The 17,466-nt window shown below is 37.9% G+C and overlaps 1 protein-coding gene across 3 annotated transcripts in view; it reads right to left on the bottom strand.

Annotated features, from left to right (window-relative positions):
* ZNF609 (zinc finger protein 609) overlaps window positions 1-17,466 on the bottom strand; it is a 224,117-nt gene that overhangs the window by 200,554 nt on the left and 6,097 nt on the right. The gene's annotated exons all lie outside the window — the stretch shown is intronic.

Here is a 17,466-nt window from a genome sequence, read left to right on the forward strand (position 1 = left end):
ACAAAGAAACAGGTCAGAAATGACAGAAATAGAAGAAAGCAAACTACTGGATATAGAGTTCAAAACCACAGTTATAAGGTTACTCAAGAATCTTCTAGAAACTGCCGATAAATTTAGTGATACCCTCAAGAAATCTAGTGAGATCTTCGAGGGTATGAAAAAGGACCAACTAGAAATTAAGCATACACTGACTGAAATAAAGAATATTATACAGAGATCCAACAGCAGACTAGAGGATCACAAGAATCAAGTCAAAGATTTGCAATACAAAGACGTAAAAAACACCCAACCGGAAAAGCAAAAAGAAAAAAGAACAAAAAAATATGAAGATAGTGTAAGGAGCCTCTGGGACAACTTCAAGCGAACCAACATCCAAATTATAGGGGTGCCAGAAGAAGAGAGAGAGCAAGATACTGAAAACCTATTTGAAGAAATAATGACAGAAAACTTCCCCTACCTGGTGAAAGAAATAGATCTACAAGTCCAGGAAGCGCAGAGAACCCCAAACAAAAGGAATCCAAAGAGGACCGCACCAACACACATCATAATTAAAATGCCAAGAGCAAAAGACAAAGAGAGAATCTTAAAAGCAGCAAGAGAAAAACAGTTAGTTACCTACAAGGGAGTACCCATAAGATTATCAGCTGATTTCTCAACAGAAACTTTGCAGGCCAGAAGGGAGTGGCAAGAAATATTCAAAGTGATGAATAGCAAGAACCTACAACAAAGATTACTTTACCCAGCAAAGCTATCATTTAGAATTGAAGATCAGATAAAGAGCTTCACAGATAAGAAAAAGCTAAAGGAGTTCATCACCACCTAACCAGTATTATATGAAATGCTGAAAGGTATCCTTTAAGAAGAGGAAGAAGAAGAAAAAGGTAAAGATAAAAATTATGAACAACAAGTACATATCTATCAACAAGTGAATCTAAAAATCAAGTGAATAAAAAATCTGATGAATAGAATAAACTGTTGAATATAATAGAATCAGGGGCATAGAAAGAGAGTGGACTGACAATTCTTGGGGGGAGAGTGGTGTGGGGGGTGCAGGAAGAGACTGGACAAAAATCATACACCTATTGATGAGGACAGTGTGGGGGAGGGGGGCGTAAGGGCAGAGGGTGGGGTAGGAACCGGGTGGAGGGGAGCTATGGGGAGAAAAAAGAAGAACAACTGTAATAATCTGAACAATAAAGATTTAATTTAAAAAAAAAATTTTCTGAATGACCAGGATGCAAACAAAAAAAAATTATGAGGACTGATCTTTAGTAGTACTTATGCCCTTTAGAGAACCATTGTCCTATTTTTGAGGGTGTTAAGAGTTTTCATAAGTACTACTTTTCAACCAGGTGACTTTTCAGAAATCCAGCTTTCCAAACCCAGCAGGCTTCACAGTAATTTTGGCGGTACGTTTCCAAAGACACTGTAAAAATGCCAAGGATTCTTTAATCAGCCTGGCTGCAGCAGCCAAACCACTTCCCATCTGCTCCCTACAGCATCCCTGGCTTTATACAGCTAATAATCAACTCTCTGACAGGTCGTTGCAGAGATGTTTAACCCCAGGAGGTAGGGCAACTAACATGCTAGCTGGAAATGAAAAAGCACTGACCTCTTGCTTCCATAGCAGAGAAAGTGCAGAATCAGGAGAACCGATACCTTACAGAGAACACAAGGCACTTTTAACTTGGAAGAGCTTCTGTAAATATTTTCCTGTCTTCTCTCCTTCTATCTATACTCCACTTCCCTATTTAAGACCACAATTCACCAGACTCTGGAATTCCTTGTCAGTACCATTTGTGCCTTGTTCCTGCACCTGATCTCTTTGTTGTGACCAAGCTAGGTCATGGTAATCATTCTCCATATTGTGTACCTGTAACAACAGGAGTTCAGATTCCAGTTTCTTCTCTGGAACCTAACTCTATCTCTCAGACTCTCAGCCCACAGACTGGTTTTTTGGGGTTTTTTTGTTTTAATATATTTTATTGATTTTTTACAGAGAGGAAGGGAGAGAGATAGAGAGTTAGAAACATCGATGAGAGAGAAACATCGATCAGCTGCCTCCTGCACATCTCCTACTGGGGATGTGCCCGCAACCCAGGTACATGCCCTTGACCGGAATCGAACCTGGGACCTTTCAGTCCGCAGGCCGAAGCTCTATCCACTGAGCCAAACCAGTTTTGGCCCACAGACTGGTTTGTAATCAATCACACATTTCAGGTCATTAGTTGCTTTTTCAGGGCACACGCCATAGATCATACCACTCAAGAATGAACAAGGCTTCTCTTCAAGACGGCTAAGAAAGAGAAAAAAAAGAGTCCTCATGTGACGTCTTGGCCCCTGGCAAGAGGACATAAGCAGCAACTGACCTTAAGTGAAACATACTAAGAACAGTACTTCTCTTTCCACTCAGATAAAGCTCTGTATCCATTCTAGAGGGCTTCAAAGAGAGAAGATCTCTTTAACTGCCAACGACCCACAGCTATTATGGTCTAAATAACAGTGTCCAATGTTGTTCCACTGTAAATTTATCTGTCATCCCCTCTCCTTATGGATTTTGAGTCAATCTTCTTATACACTCTGACCTGAGTAAGTGACAGTTGTGTATAATCTGCTTGGGACCACAAAGGTCACACATATTTGGATGTGAGGGTGATCTGTCTGGCTAGGTAGTTCCCTCCAAAAGCTGTATGGACAAAGAAAAAAAAAAATGCTATACTCAATTCTAGGAATGTAGCATGGTGTAGGAAAAAGAACACGGAACTTTGAATCAAGAGATGTGACTTCTGGACTCAAATTTCCATTGACCCAAGCCAGATTGATAGCCAAGTTGCTTCATTAAATATTAATTTTTTCATTATAAAATGGAAGGAGAATCCATCATGATTCTAAGCATATTATAAGGATACAATCTGAAAAATATAATACAACTCAAAAATATAAAATGATCCAAATATTCTCATAATATTCTGGTGCCTAAACTTACAGAGGACTGTTTCACAGTTACACCTTGTATAAAGTATCTAAGGTATTTAGCCCTGGCCCGGTAAACTCGGTTGCTTAGAGCGTATCGTCCCAATATGCCAAGGTTACAGGTTCAATTCCCAGTTAGGACACATACAAGAAGCAACCAAAGAATGCATAAATAAGTGGAAAAACAAACTGATGTTTCTCTCTCTCTCTCCCCCCATTCCTCTCTCTCTAAAAATCAATAAAATAAAAATATAAAAAAGTAAAGTATCTAAGGTATTTTAAAAAATAAATGGAAAATATTTTTAAAATTTTTTACAAATTAAATTACATGTAATACTGATATCCATTTGAGTTCTATGAAAGAAAATGGCAAAAAAAAAAAATGGCAATCCTTTCTTCTTTGATGAATTCAGGGTGGCTCATAAAACTCTATACTATATTGACTAACAAAAAGCCTCCATTTTGCTTCAAAAATCCCTCAGTGCCAAGAAACTAATCTGAAAGCTCAGAGTTTTAACATCTGGGTTATCTTTCACCAACTGTTCCAATCCACTAGAATGTTGAATCCATGAGAAAACAGTCCTTCAAATCTAAATTGTGAGTTTCATAGGGTTTGATGCCCCAGGAAACTGTCAATAAACCAATGAGATACAGCAAAGTTGCTAGAAAAAACCATATCATACCATCTTCCCTGAATTCCAGATGCTACCTAGAAATCACTTTGTACTTAGCCAACCTCAGGTGAGGCTAGTACAACATGTAAACCATCCTCAGTGATGCTGAGCTGACTCAGCTGGAAAAACAGGCATCTCCCTCTCCACCTGCCATGTTTCACAGGCGCTCACTCATCAACTCAATTTTCACCTAGGGCTCTAACAAGAAACAATCAACTTTCCTTTGGGTCTCTCCCTTAATTTATTACATTAATTACTATAACAAAGGAATTGTGTCATCTCAAGTACCATAGCTCTCAACTTATATCTCTAGTGGGGATCAGATAAAGAACAGACTAACAGTGCCAATTTGAGGAGAGATCCAATTCAACAGGGCTCATCTGACCAAGTGTCACCTAAGGACATAAAAGTGTAGCATCTCTCAGTCTCTGAGTGTATATGCTGCATCTCATGAATAGTTTTATGTCCCTCACAGGCTGCTATTCTCAAAGATTATGAGGCTTGACCTGTTTCATTTCACATAAACAACTGACACTTCCACCAGGACATAGCTATTCAAAAGGGCTCAGGTTTAGAGCTTTGGTGTTTGTTGGTACTGCTCTGTGCCAGCATACATCTCACAATAGGCTAAACAGCATACTGAATATGTAAATAGTTCAATCCCAACTCTGTAGGGATTCATTTGGTGGAAATAGTCCACAGGGAAAACCTCTCCTAAAGCCTATGTATAAGGCCAAGAAGCAGAAGGCCATGATCATTTAAAGCAGTGGTTCTCAACCTTCTGGCCCTTTAAATACAGTTCCTCATGTTGTGACCCAACCATAAAATTATTTTCGTTGCTACTTCATAACTGTAATGTTGCTACTGTTATGAATCGTAATGTGAATATCTGATATGCAGGATGGTCTTAGGCGACCCCTGTGAAAGGGTCGTACGACCACCAAAGGGGTCGCAACCTACAGATTGAGAACTGCTGTTCTAAAGTAAACAAAAAAATCCACCATTCCCCCTCCCCTAATAATGAGGGCTATGTCACCATTTACAATTTAGTTCTTATTCCCAGATGTAAACTTTCTGTGCTAAAGAGAATCGGTGATGTCAACTTCTCAGAAAAAAAGTGAATAGTGGAAATAGCTAGGAATCAGATCTCAGAAATTGGCCCTCCATACAGAATTGTTGTGTCAAAGCTTTTCTGTATTTCCATTTCCTCATCTCTAAAACAGGGAGTAATATGAGTCAAGTTCATAGTCATAAGGGAAAAAGAAAAGCCTATACATTTTTAAAGAAATACAGAAATTACGTTCACTTTTTATATTCTAGACCAAACCTCCTTACTTAAATTTCTTACACAAGAACTGCTATCCTAGCCCTGGCTGGTGTGGCTCAGTTGGATGAGCATCATCTCATACACCAAAAGGTCACAAGTTTGATTCCAAGTCAGGACACATGCCCAGGTTGGGGGTTCAGTCCCTTGTTAGGGTGCAAGCAGGAGGCAACCAATGTTTTTCTCTCACATCGACCTTTTTCTTTCTCTCTCTCTCTCTCTCTCTCCCCCCCTTTAAAATTAATAAAAACATTTTTTTAAAAAAAGATAACATCTACACTAGGATGTCAGACTAGCCACAAAAAAATGTGGGATCCACTTGCACATCCTTAAGGATATCTAAGCCATGTCTACTTCTCCAACCTTGCCTCATGCCCACACTGTCCTCTGCACCCCACTCCCATCTTATTGCCTCATGGCCTTTACCGAAAGACACTCCCTGTTCACACCCTACCTCTCAAAATATGATGACTTGATTAATATTTGTTTCCACCACTAGATTGCAAGCTACTCACTATTGTATCTTAAGAACAGTGCTTGGTTCACTGTGCCCTCAAATATTTTGGTCCATAAATGTGAACCACTAGACTGCAAGCACCCTGGTCACCACTGTTTCTTAAGAGCAGTGTTTGGTTCACTGTGCCCTCAAATATTTTGGTCCATAAATAAGTGAATGAACACTGCTTTCCTCAATGCATAGAATCATAACAGCGCCTAGGCTGCCACTTCTCCCCTCCATTTTTACTTCAGCTTGATTTACCACTAGTTAGTTATAAACTGTCTCAATTACCTGACAATCCTCAAACTTACTAGAACAAAGTGTAGATTCTTCTCTCCAAGATAAAGGATTCAGATTCAACAAGAATCTAGGGGGAAGGTTAGAAAACAAAACAGTCCTCACATTTCTTAAAATGCCTAACTGCCCCTGCCTATTCTCTTAGCCTTCAAACATGCCCAGTTGCTTCCCAAAATAGAGTTAGTCCACAAATCAGGTATTCTGGACAAAACCAACTCCTGAAAGCCCACATGCATATACTTAAGTGTATGATAAGTGAGACTATCAGACGACTTAAACCATTCAGTCATTAGATTTTAAACAACTATGACTTAAAGGTGACAGAAGTCAGAAAAGTGGTCATGTCTGGGAGTGCAGAAAATGTTTATATCTTTACTTGCATGGTGGTTACCGCTTTATTATATAGGATTGAGCCAGTAAGTATACTGCTGTTATGTTTTCTTGTACAACTTTTGTTTCTTTCCAGGATTTAATATAATTAATCACCTCTTTTTTTTAGTTTGTTGTTATTGTCCTTATAACTAATAAATACGGAAAAATTGAGTGTACACTTACAATTAGTGTTCTTTATGCAATTTATCACATTATAATTCCAAAAATAAAATAAAATATTAAGTAACTATAAACAAGAGAACTGTATTACTACTGGATCATGGTCCTGGTCCTAAAGTGGTATTTTATGCGATAATGGTAAAAGGTAATCAAGCCATCAATCTTTCTAGGTTAGAATATTTAGTGGGATGGTAAGGAAAAAAAAAGGAAAAAATAAAGGAAAGGAAGAAAGAAACTACTTATTACCCTATGTTTGACTATAGTGCAAGATTTACACATCTGTTGGAGAGACTGAATTAATTAGTAATAAGGACAATAACAAAAAACTAAAAAAAAGAGGTGATTAATGATATTAAATCCTGGAAAGAAACAAAAGTTGTACAAGAAGACATAACAGCGGTATACTTACTGGCTCAATCCTATATAATAAAGCGGTAATATGCAAATTGACCATCACACCATCATAAGATGGCTGCCTACAACCAGGCCGGCAGGGGGATTAGTGAGGTCTGACAAAACGACTGAACAAGCAGACTGCGTGGGGCAACCAGGCTGACGGGGGGGGGGGGGGGACGGGACAGTTAGGGGTGACCAGGCCAGCAGGGGCGGCAGTTGGGGGCGATTAGGCTGGCAAGGGGGGCAGTGAGGGGCAACTAGGTCAGCAGTTGGGGGCACCCAGGCCGACAGAAGGGGCAGTAAGGGGTGACCAGGCCAGCACACAGAGGCAGTGAGAGGCGGTCAGGCCGGCAGGGGGTTGGGAGGGAGGGGGCAGTTAGGGGCCGACCAGGCAGGCAGGCAGGTGAGCGATTAGGAGCCAGCGGTCTAGGATTGTGAGAGGGATGTCCAACTGCCGGTTTAGGCCCGATCCCAGGTGTCCTCGATTGGAGAGGGTGCAGGCTGGGCTGAGGGGACCTGCCCCCCACCCCATGCACAAATTTCATGCACCGGGCCTCTAGGAATAAATAATCCTTAACATAATAAACAATGAATATAGATTGACCTAACTAAAAATTGCAACATAACTATATTAGGAGGATTTGATAAGAAGGGGAGGGTAATAGGAGAGCATATTATTTATTATTTAGAAATATGTGAGTAAATATAAGAAAAAAAATCTTAAAAATCTTAAAGCAGTTGCCTATTGGGAGTGAGACTTGTGGGAAGGAGTAAATAGTAGATTGCTGATTTTCACTGAAAGCAGTAGTACTATTTGACTTTTAATATCAAGTTCATGGTAAAAGAAAAACTAAAAAGTATATGTATTAATTTGATAAATAAAACATTTTAAAACAATTTTATAAAAAGTTAAGGATGTACAGGTACTCCTGGACTTATGATGGGGTTACATGCTGATAGATCCATTGTAAGGTGCAAATATCAATAAGTCAAAAATGCATTTAATACACTTAACCTACCGAACATAACCATTTTAGCCTAGCTTACCTTAAATGTGCTCAGACCACTTACATTTGGGCAGAATCATCTCATTGCCACTACCCAGCATCATGAGAGTACTGTATGGCATATTGCTAACCCGGGAAAGGATCAAAATTCAAAGTACAGTTTTTACTGAATGTTATCATTTTTGCACCGTCATAATGTTGAACAGTCATAGGTTGAACCATTGTTAAGTTGGGAACTGTCTATACACATCAAAATAAGGGAAACCCTTGTTTCCCTTAATAGGTTTTTATAAAATATATCAGTTGATGGAAGGAGGGGCAGCAGAAGTGTGGCAGGTATGGCTATAGAGGGGCAGTATGAGACCTTTGTGGTGATGGAACTGTTCAGTATCTTGACTTGTGGCGGTAATAAAATTGCATAAAGCCCTGACTGGCTTGGTTCAGTGGATAGAGCATCAGTCTGCAGACTGAAAGTTCCCAGGTTCGATACCGGTCAAGGGCATGTACCTTGGCACATCTCTAGTAGGAGGTGTGCAGGAAGCAGCTAATTGATGTTTCTCCCTTATTGATGTTTCTAACTCTCTATCCCTCTCCCTTCCTCTCTGTAAAAAATCAATAAAATATATTTTTTTAAAAATTGCATAAAGCTAAATGTACACACTCATAAATGGGTACAAGTAAAACTGGGGAAATCTGAATGAGATAGGTGTATTGTATCAATGTCAATATCTGGTTATGATATTTTACTATAGATTTACAAGATGTTTCCGCTGGAGGGAACTGGGTAAAATGTATACAAGAGATCCCTCTATATTATTCTTACAACAGTATGAGACTCTGTAATTATCTCGAAATGAAAAGTTTAATTAAAAACGTTTCTTGACCTTATTTTTAATTTCTATTACCTCGAGGGTTAACACATTTTATTTATTTACTTTTGATAAGAGCAACCCAATAATTCAGCTTAATTTATTTCTAACTTGAAAGGGTGCTCTCTATCCAATACAGAATCCTAAGAAATGGTAACCAAATCTTTATATTCTTCTCTTCACTTGATAGAATTTGATATTTCCTCTGTCTTTAAAAACTGAAGTTCGCCCAGCCGGCATGGCTCAATGGTTGAGTGTTGACCTATGAACCAGGAGGTCACAGTTAGATTCTGGTCAGGTTGGGGCTTGATCCCCAGTGTGAGACCTGCAGGAGGCAGCTAGTCAATGATTCTCTCTCATCATTGACATTTCTATCTCTCCGTCTCCCTTCCTCCCTGAAATTAAAATATAAAAAATTAAAAAGTAAATAAAAACCAAAGTGTGTGCTTTTTTTTTACACGTCTTCATTAAAACCTTCGCCTCCTTTGGTCACCAGCTCTGATAAGTATTTCTTGGGGATCAACAGAAAACCATTGTCACCAACATAGACAAATTTTGGTTTTGCATAGAGGGGAGTTTATTTTTATCTTTATTTAGTTCTGATTCTCTTCCTAATGATGCCAAGCATTTCCCTGGCAGTGCACTGAGCTAATTTTTCTAGGAATAGCTTACCAAGATTCCTAGTCTCCCTTGGGGACTACAATTATTAGGTAGACGTTAATCATGCTAAGAAAGTGATTTGGACTTTCTGCCTCTTTTTAAATGTAATACTTGTCCACACTGAAGCTAATCTATTTTTCATCTCCCACATACAAGATACTCCTTTCATCGGCCCACAAGAGCCAAGATCTCTTAAACAATATGGGAACCTAACTACTGAAAACTATCCTGGGAAAACCTAAATATGTCACTTATGAAAAATATTTATTTATTAAAGTATCAAATAAGATGAGTGTCACTGCTTAAATTCTTGCACCCAGAACTTATGCATATGGTTTTTGAAGGTAATGTCATGAGGAACCAGCGCAGTACAATGAAAACAAAACAGGGGAGGAGGCAGAAAAGTTCAATTCTATTCTTTACTCTCCCTTACTTCCATAGCTGTTTAACAATCTCAGGCAAGTCACTGCACTTATTTGAGTCTGTAAAAAGTTGAGATAATTAATATAGAAACTGGAGCAGCATTCTAACATCAAACTCATTAATATCCCTACAGCAAAATGAATATTTACTTGGAATAGAACCAAAAAGACTGTAAGTTGCCTCTTATTGGTTGAAGCCAGGTTGTGCCTTCCTTACCAAAAAAAAAACACAAACACACCTTTGTTTTCAGAGCTTTTAAGTTTTAGAACTGCAGAGAAGGACTATGGAACTATAAAAGTATTCACTGTGAGAAAATAAGTTTGCTAAGGCACAAAACATTTTTGTCCATTCCATGACTAAAGTTTTTTGGCCTGACTTTTTAAAGTCTTTTCAAACTAAACAATGTCCACAGGTGACAACTCAACCCACACACAATTGTTAGTGATTTATCATATGACTTCTCCTTATGTTAACTAACCACTGCACCAATAAGTTATATGAATGGTACCAAGTCATCTCAATCAATTTACATTTTACCAATTTTCCAATATAGTTTTTAGTCCCTCCAACTCCAAACCCTTAAGAGAATAACATTTGAAATCCACACCAGTCCAGGTGTAGTGATCACACTACTACACTACTTACAACTTGAAGTGATATATTTTCACTAAGGGTTCCACAGTTTATTCTTGAATTCTCTCTAAATTCTTGAATAGATAATTGTGATTTCATCAAGTCTATTGATTTGATTAAAAGAAGTCTAGGCAGCTAGAAAAAAAATGTGTTGGAAATACTAAATAAATGTTAACATTTCTGGGATAATTCCTAAGAGCTCTTTGTATCTTTTGGTGCTTTAAAAAAGATTAACCCATGTTCTAATCAGGAAAAAAAACAAACATTAAGCATCTATCATCAGTTGACCTGGAAGTCTTTTTAATCTGCTTGGGAAGTGGAACTTCGGTAATGTTATCATCCCTGAATGGATCTTCCACACTATGGTAAGTAGTCTCACCAATTTTGTAGCTGCCTTTCCATTTTTAACATCTCCTTTTAAATAAAAAGCAGAAAATGCCTACCATTAGTTTTGCAAAGAGGCTTATCTATTTCATCTTTTTTCTTTTGCCTAAATTCTAGATGGCACTCAACCATCATCACTTTGTGGGTTGCTTGTGGTCTTGACTGAAAATGTTCCTAATTTTTTTAAAAGATGGCTTTCTCTTCCCCACAGCTTCAAGATTATGCCAAATTGCCATCTGTTCTGAATGGTCCTTTTGAACCCTTGCTTTTTTTTAACATGGACTTCTTATATGATAGTTTTCAAGTCTTTACATTTCTAGAAGATGATTTACCTTTTTAAATCTTTCTTTCCACTTTTTCTAATGTACATACTTCATCACAGCTTGATTTCTTTTTTTAAAAATATATTTTATTGATTTTTTACAGAGAGGAAGGGAGAGGGATAGAGAGTTAGAAACATCGATGAGAGAGAAACATCGATCAGCTGCCTCCTGCACACCTCCCACTGGGTATGTGACCGCAACCAAGGTACATGCCCTTGACTGGAATCGAACCCAGGACCCTTCAGTCCGCAGGCCGATGCTCTATCCACTGAGCCAAACCAGCCAGGGCACAGCTTGATTTCTTAAAACAGAATTTCCATATAAATTTTGTTCTTCCTCTCTTCCTGAGGAAACTGAGCTTAATCAAAATGCAATTAAATAGTATTAATCTAGAGAAATCTTTATTAATTCTTGTTTTTTCCTTAGGTGTAAAATCCAGGTTATTTCTTTGTAGGTTCTAAAACAGCCAACTGGAAGTAGTTTGTCTTATTCAAAACCATATTTTCACATTTGCATGCAATGAAGCATTTAACCAATCTGTATATAAATAAATGAACTCCACATTATTATTATCTAGCCTAGTTTTGCAGCTCCTCCAATCACCTTTAACATTTTCAATTCAAAAAAAAAAAAAAAAAAACATTTTCAATTCAGTCATATTATTTTTATTAGAAATGTGACATTTTTTATTTAAGCAAAGATTTCAAGCCTTATAAAAATGTAATCCCTTTACATCAATAAAATGAACCTCTTTGAGTAAAAAAAAATGTAATCCCTTGCTGCCACGATTAGTCTTCTTCTATAAAGTATCTGAGATATGAATTAAATCATTATACCAAGACATTGCCTACCAAAAAAGGACACAGAAAAAATATTATATAAGGATAGCAGAAATTTCTCTCATCTTTGTATTAACAGCACTTTTAAAAATACATAACGTGTCAGATCACATATTCAGGTAAAACATATATGTTTTGGAAGAAACATATTTGTTGTTGGAAGAAAATTTTACTTCATCATTATGTCACCTACTCCAATGTAACTTGTTGAAACTGAATTTCTTTCTTATAGAAAGTCTCCATAAGAAAAAGAATCTTGCCGAAACCGGTTTGGCTCAGTGGATAGAGCGTCGGCCTGCGGGCTGAAAGGTCCCAGGTTCGATTCCGGTCAAGGGCATGTACCTGGGTTGCGGGCACATCCCCAGTAGGAGATGTGCAGGAGGCAGCTGATCGATGTTTCTCTCTCATCGATGTTTCTAGCTCTCTATCTCTCTCCCTTCCTCTCTGTAAAAAAATCAATAAAATATATTTAAAAAAAGAAAAAAAAAAAGAAAAAGAATCTTACCAAACACTGTCCTGCATGTCCCTCTCTGTCAGATAGTGTTATGGAACGCATCTGAAATCCACACTGCCAGGATTTCCAGCTCTGCTAGGATTGGAAGAGCCAACTAATACAAACCACAGAGACATTACTACTAAAAAAATAGTTTTCACTAGCAAACCAAGCTATGTTAAAGCATTTTTAGTAATAAAGCAATACAACTTGGTTAGTTAAACTGAGTTCTTCTCACCACTAAAGAAAACAACATACACTTGAATTAACAGCTGCTGGCTTTAAAGTTCATGATATCAGTGATATGTTATTCTACCACTTAAGCATATGTAGTGAAAACGCAGAACTTCACATTTGATATACAGTAAATTCAGAGAAAAGCCCTGTGACATGTCTCAAAGCTCATCTAACGTTAGAACCATTTCTGCCTAAAAGTAACAGATTTCTTTTAGCATGGGCCAGAGTTCATCGGGACCCTATTCTAAAATTAGGTAGCAAAAAGAGTACATTTTTACAGAATGGCAAATAGGTCTCCTGTGCACTGCCACTGCACAAACCGATGAGATAAATAAAAATAGCATGTATAGGTAGGTACCCTGCATCTCAGCAACATCAAACAGCATTCAATGTTAACAAGCTGAGAGCTTGATGTCCATGAGCTGCATTCTACATAACTCAAGGACAGAAATAAGATATTCTGTCTCTTGTATATAAGGTAGAAATTTTAGCTTGCAGTAAATTACCAAAACAGCAGTCTGGCCTAAGGGATTTCTGTTTCCTATTAGCTTCATGAAAGAAAAACAGGAAAGAGGTAACAGGAAAAATAATGAAAAAGTTGAAGGGTGAGTAAAGGGCAAGCAAGAAAATTATAAGAAAATTTACAATACACAAGTCAGACAAGAGAGCATCTTAGACATAAGACATCTTCATCTTCTAGCTAATGAATTAGGTACTGGGAGAAGAAGTAAAAAAAATACCACAAACTTGAAAATTCAATTTTTAAGCTGAGAGCAGAGTGCACACTCCTTGAAATCTTTTTTAAAAAATATGTTTTGATTTTTTCAGAGAAAGAGGAAGGGAGTGGGAGAGAGAGAAACATTGATCAGCAGCTTCCTTCATGCCCCCTACTGGGTATGAAGCCTGCAACCTGGACTTAGGTTCATAGGTTGACGCTCAACCACTGAGCCACTACTGACCAGGCCTTGAAATCCTATTTTTAAAGAGCTACCCAAACACAGTTGCTGAGGCCTCATTAGAAAGAGGTAAGGTCACAATACTGGGCTTTCCCCATTGAGGAAGGAGAAAACCTAGAGGCCAAACTCACCCATTACTCTATGTACCCAAGGCCAAGTAACCGAAGAGTAAATCGCACCCCTCAGGGAACTAGCTCAAGGCTTCCAGTTCCACTCCTGGTGTCTTCCAGACAAGACTGACTGTAATTTTCACCATGATTAACTTCCAGAAATGCCAGCCAGAGGAACACCAAGGAGAGAACATAACAAGTAGCTATTTCCCCCCTCAATGTCAGCTGGACTCTTTGGAACAATTGCAGACACTGCCTCTTTTTCTCTGTTGAGCAGAAGAGCATTCAGCAACCTCAGGTAAGTGCCTAACAACCCTGTAACACATCAGCACCACATTTCTCAAAGATGCCTTCTCTGACCATCTTATTTAAAGCTGTAAACTCCCTACCTTCCTAACCTATCCCTCCTCCACACTCCTAATCCCCCTTCTCTGCTCTACTTTCTCACCTACTTTATCACCCTTTAAACGTTATATAATCATTCATTATGCTTATTTCTGTTTCCGTGATCCATGAGGTTGGGACTTTTTTGTCTATGTTGTTCACTGATAGATCTTAAGCAGCTAGAACAGGACCTCACACATAGTAGGAACTCAATAAATATTTACGAAATAAAAGAAATAGGAAAAACTAAAAAGACCTCCCAGAGGTCAATAATACCCAGAGGCCCAACAATGGCTATATCCCTCTAACAGAACCAGTCTGGTTCCTGTGACTGACTGACCTTCATTGCTTCTACCAGCCATACACCAACTACCAGCCTCTCTCCCCCAAGTCTTCAATCAGCTTGGTTATATGAAACCACAGTACTGATACAGGCAGTAAAGGCATCAAAAGCTTGTCCTTGAGTCTGAAGGATTTCTAAAGACTTTCTTAGTCTACCTTGTTCCTAGGTTATTCAGTTTGGGATAAAATTTAGCATAAAAGAGGCCTGAAGAAAGATCACAAGAAATTTCTGTTTTCAAATGTTAAATTCCAATTCAATTCAGTAAGCATTAATTAAACATAAAGTTATATTCAAAACACTGGGAACAGAAGAGACACAGGTCGGTTTGGCTCAGTGGATAGACTGTAGACTGAAGTTCTGGTTCAATTCTGGTTAAGGGCACATGCCTGGGTTGCATGCTCAATCCCCAGTAGGGGGCATGCAGGAGACAGCCAACAGATGATTCTCTCTCATCACTGATGTTTCTATCTCTCTCCCTCTCCCTTCCTCTCTGAAATCAATAAAAATATTTTTTAAATAAATAAAGCAAGAGATACAGAGGAAGATAATCAATTCTGGAGATAGATGGGTGGGAAGATGAGGGTTAAGAAAGGCTTCAGGAAGGAGATAGGTTTCCTTGTTACACACTTCTAGAATCAAATCCTTTTCTTTCAGAGCACTGTTCATAATCATACATTTATTAGTTGATTGTTGATCTCCCCCACTAGACTTATAAGTCCTGAAAGGACAGCGACCATGGCTGGCCTGGTATATAAGTGCTCAATAAATATTATTCAAAATGAATAAATAAAATTATAGTAATATTGCAGCAGTCTGTAATGTGGAATACAGAAAGAGGCATTAACCGTGAGGTTATTACAGATGAAGACCTAAACTAGGTGAGCCAAAGGAAAAAGTGGCACGATATCCAGAATAATCCAAATGTAATAAATGATTGAATAGGTGGTAAGGCACAAAAAGAACCAAATATGAGTCCAAAGTTTTGTGCCATGGCAACTGGAAGAAGCTGTAATGCTTATGGAAGAAAAGGGTAGGCAGGTTTCAGAAATGATGTACTGGAGGTACCACTGAAAACAAATGCCAAGTAGAAAAAAAAATTCCTCCTTTCCTGTATACCTTTCAGATACATATATCCCACAAGCTCCAGAATTCCAATTTATCTTCCTATAGTTCTATTTCTGATATCATTCTTTAAGACATCATTCTCTAGAAGCATCAGTTACAGAACAAAGTGCTGAGTTTCACACCAAACCTCAGAATTTGTCACTAAAGTTTATAAAGTGCATTCTTGAACATCCACTTGTGTTCATGTGAATAAACCTAACTCAAAGGACTTCACCTAGCAATGTTGCTAAGAATATTCCTGGTAACATACCCAAAGCCCTGGCTGTACTACGTACATAGAATAGAGCAGACACTGCTGCCTTTCTCTAATACTGAATGAACTATAGCCTAAGAAACTACAGTACCAGCATGCAATGCTATACCAGCAAGCAATGTGGCCTGTCAGGATCTGAATTTCATTCATGGTGTGGTTTGATCTCCCAAGGTTGCAAGGTACCTATTCTGGCCACTTTCTAATTCAATACCCTATGCTTCACTTGCCACCTTTTTTAAAAGCCTACCTACAAAAACTACTTACATTTCTAATATAAATTTTTTTAAAATCTCACATTCAAGTGGAGCACTTCCCAATAATCTTTAGATTACCCGAAAATTAGTAATGTGCTACAGATGGCTGGGAATAAAGCAAAGTACTCCCAGGACTTTTTGCGAATCCAAAACAAATAGTTCTGCCCACCAAATTTTTCTATTACAGACTGATGAATGTTTTAAGTAGAAATTTAAAAACAGTGAATGCTTCTTCCAATGTTCAAAGGTAGATTAAACATGTGATTGTGCTATATTAACAAACAAGCAAAAAGACTAAAAAGACTGTCATCCTCCTCTTAACATTCAATAAATATCTGCTATATTAGAAGTCCCAAGTCTAAGAATTAACTGGGAAATGTTGACAAAAATCCTAACTTGGGGAATTAACTTGCTTATGTGATTTTATTCCTTTAAACTGCTTGAAAACAAAGATTTCCTAACATACCGTCAACTTTAAAATTCCTACAGTCACTCACCAGCTTTCAATTCCTCAGTCCCTTTTACCAGGTATTCTGGAGATCTCCCTTGCTAATCAGATTTCACCAAATGTCACCCATTTAGAATTTACAGCATTAATAATAACAACTTTATTTTCTAAACAAAACACAGTGAACAATTCATATTCAATCCCAAGAAGTTAATTCAAAGGTTTTCCACTGACTGGTCAAAAATGGAAAAATACCCAATCCATTTCCACAATCAGTCCCATTTAGTTAAAAGATTTGATGAGATTTAAGATCTTAGATCCCTGACTGAATATACAAAATTACTTATTAATATCTGGCAAATCCCTCCAGGTATGATTTCCTTCTCATAAGCTGAGGTTCTTTTTCTGCAGCTTTCTGATACCCATTCTCATGGCTTGAACAGACTAAAAAAAGATACACTTGCTAAGCTGGTGAACCTGTAGAATGAGGATACAAGACCTTTCAAAATAAGATGGCCTAGTAAGAAGAAGAAAAAAAACCACACACAGCATAAGCCTTACAAATATATCAAAGAGGAGTGGAAGTCAAGCCCCAGAGATCTAAGCTACACCCATAAGCCCTTCTGAATATTGACTATATTTTTGACACAGTAATTATAAACTGCTCACTCCTGTCACTTCCCAATCAGTGGAAAACCCGCTTTCATCACAACCTTGACATCATAAATTTCTACAGTTAAATGGAACCTGAGAGATGATCTTGTCTAATCTGCTAATTTAACCGATAAGGAAAGAGCAAAGAGAGCTATGACTAGCACAAGGTCACACAGCTAGTTAGAGGCATAGTAGTGATAAGAACTTGGGTTTTGTTTTATGACTCCCTAGTCTACGAAAAGCAAAGAAAATACGTAACACTATTAAATCAGACAATAACTTAATTGTAACTGTAATTAAGCCACACAAAAATAAAATTTTTCCACATATAGAGAACAAAGGGTTAGAACAGGGAG

Source organism: Myotis yumanensis, unplaced genomic scaffold, assembly GCF_028538775.1.
Source record: "Myotis yumanensis isolate MYYU_CA2020_CCGP unplaced genomic scaffold, mMyoYum1.0.hap1 SCAF_1, whole genome shotgun sequence".
In the NCBI taxonomy this organism is placed as follows: domain Eukaryota; kingdom Metazoa; phylum Chordata; class Mammalia; order Chiroptera; family Vespertilionidae; genus Myotis; species Myotis yumanensis.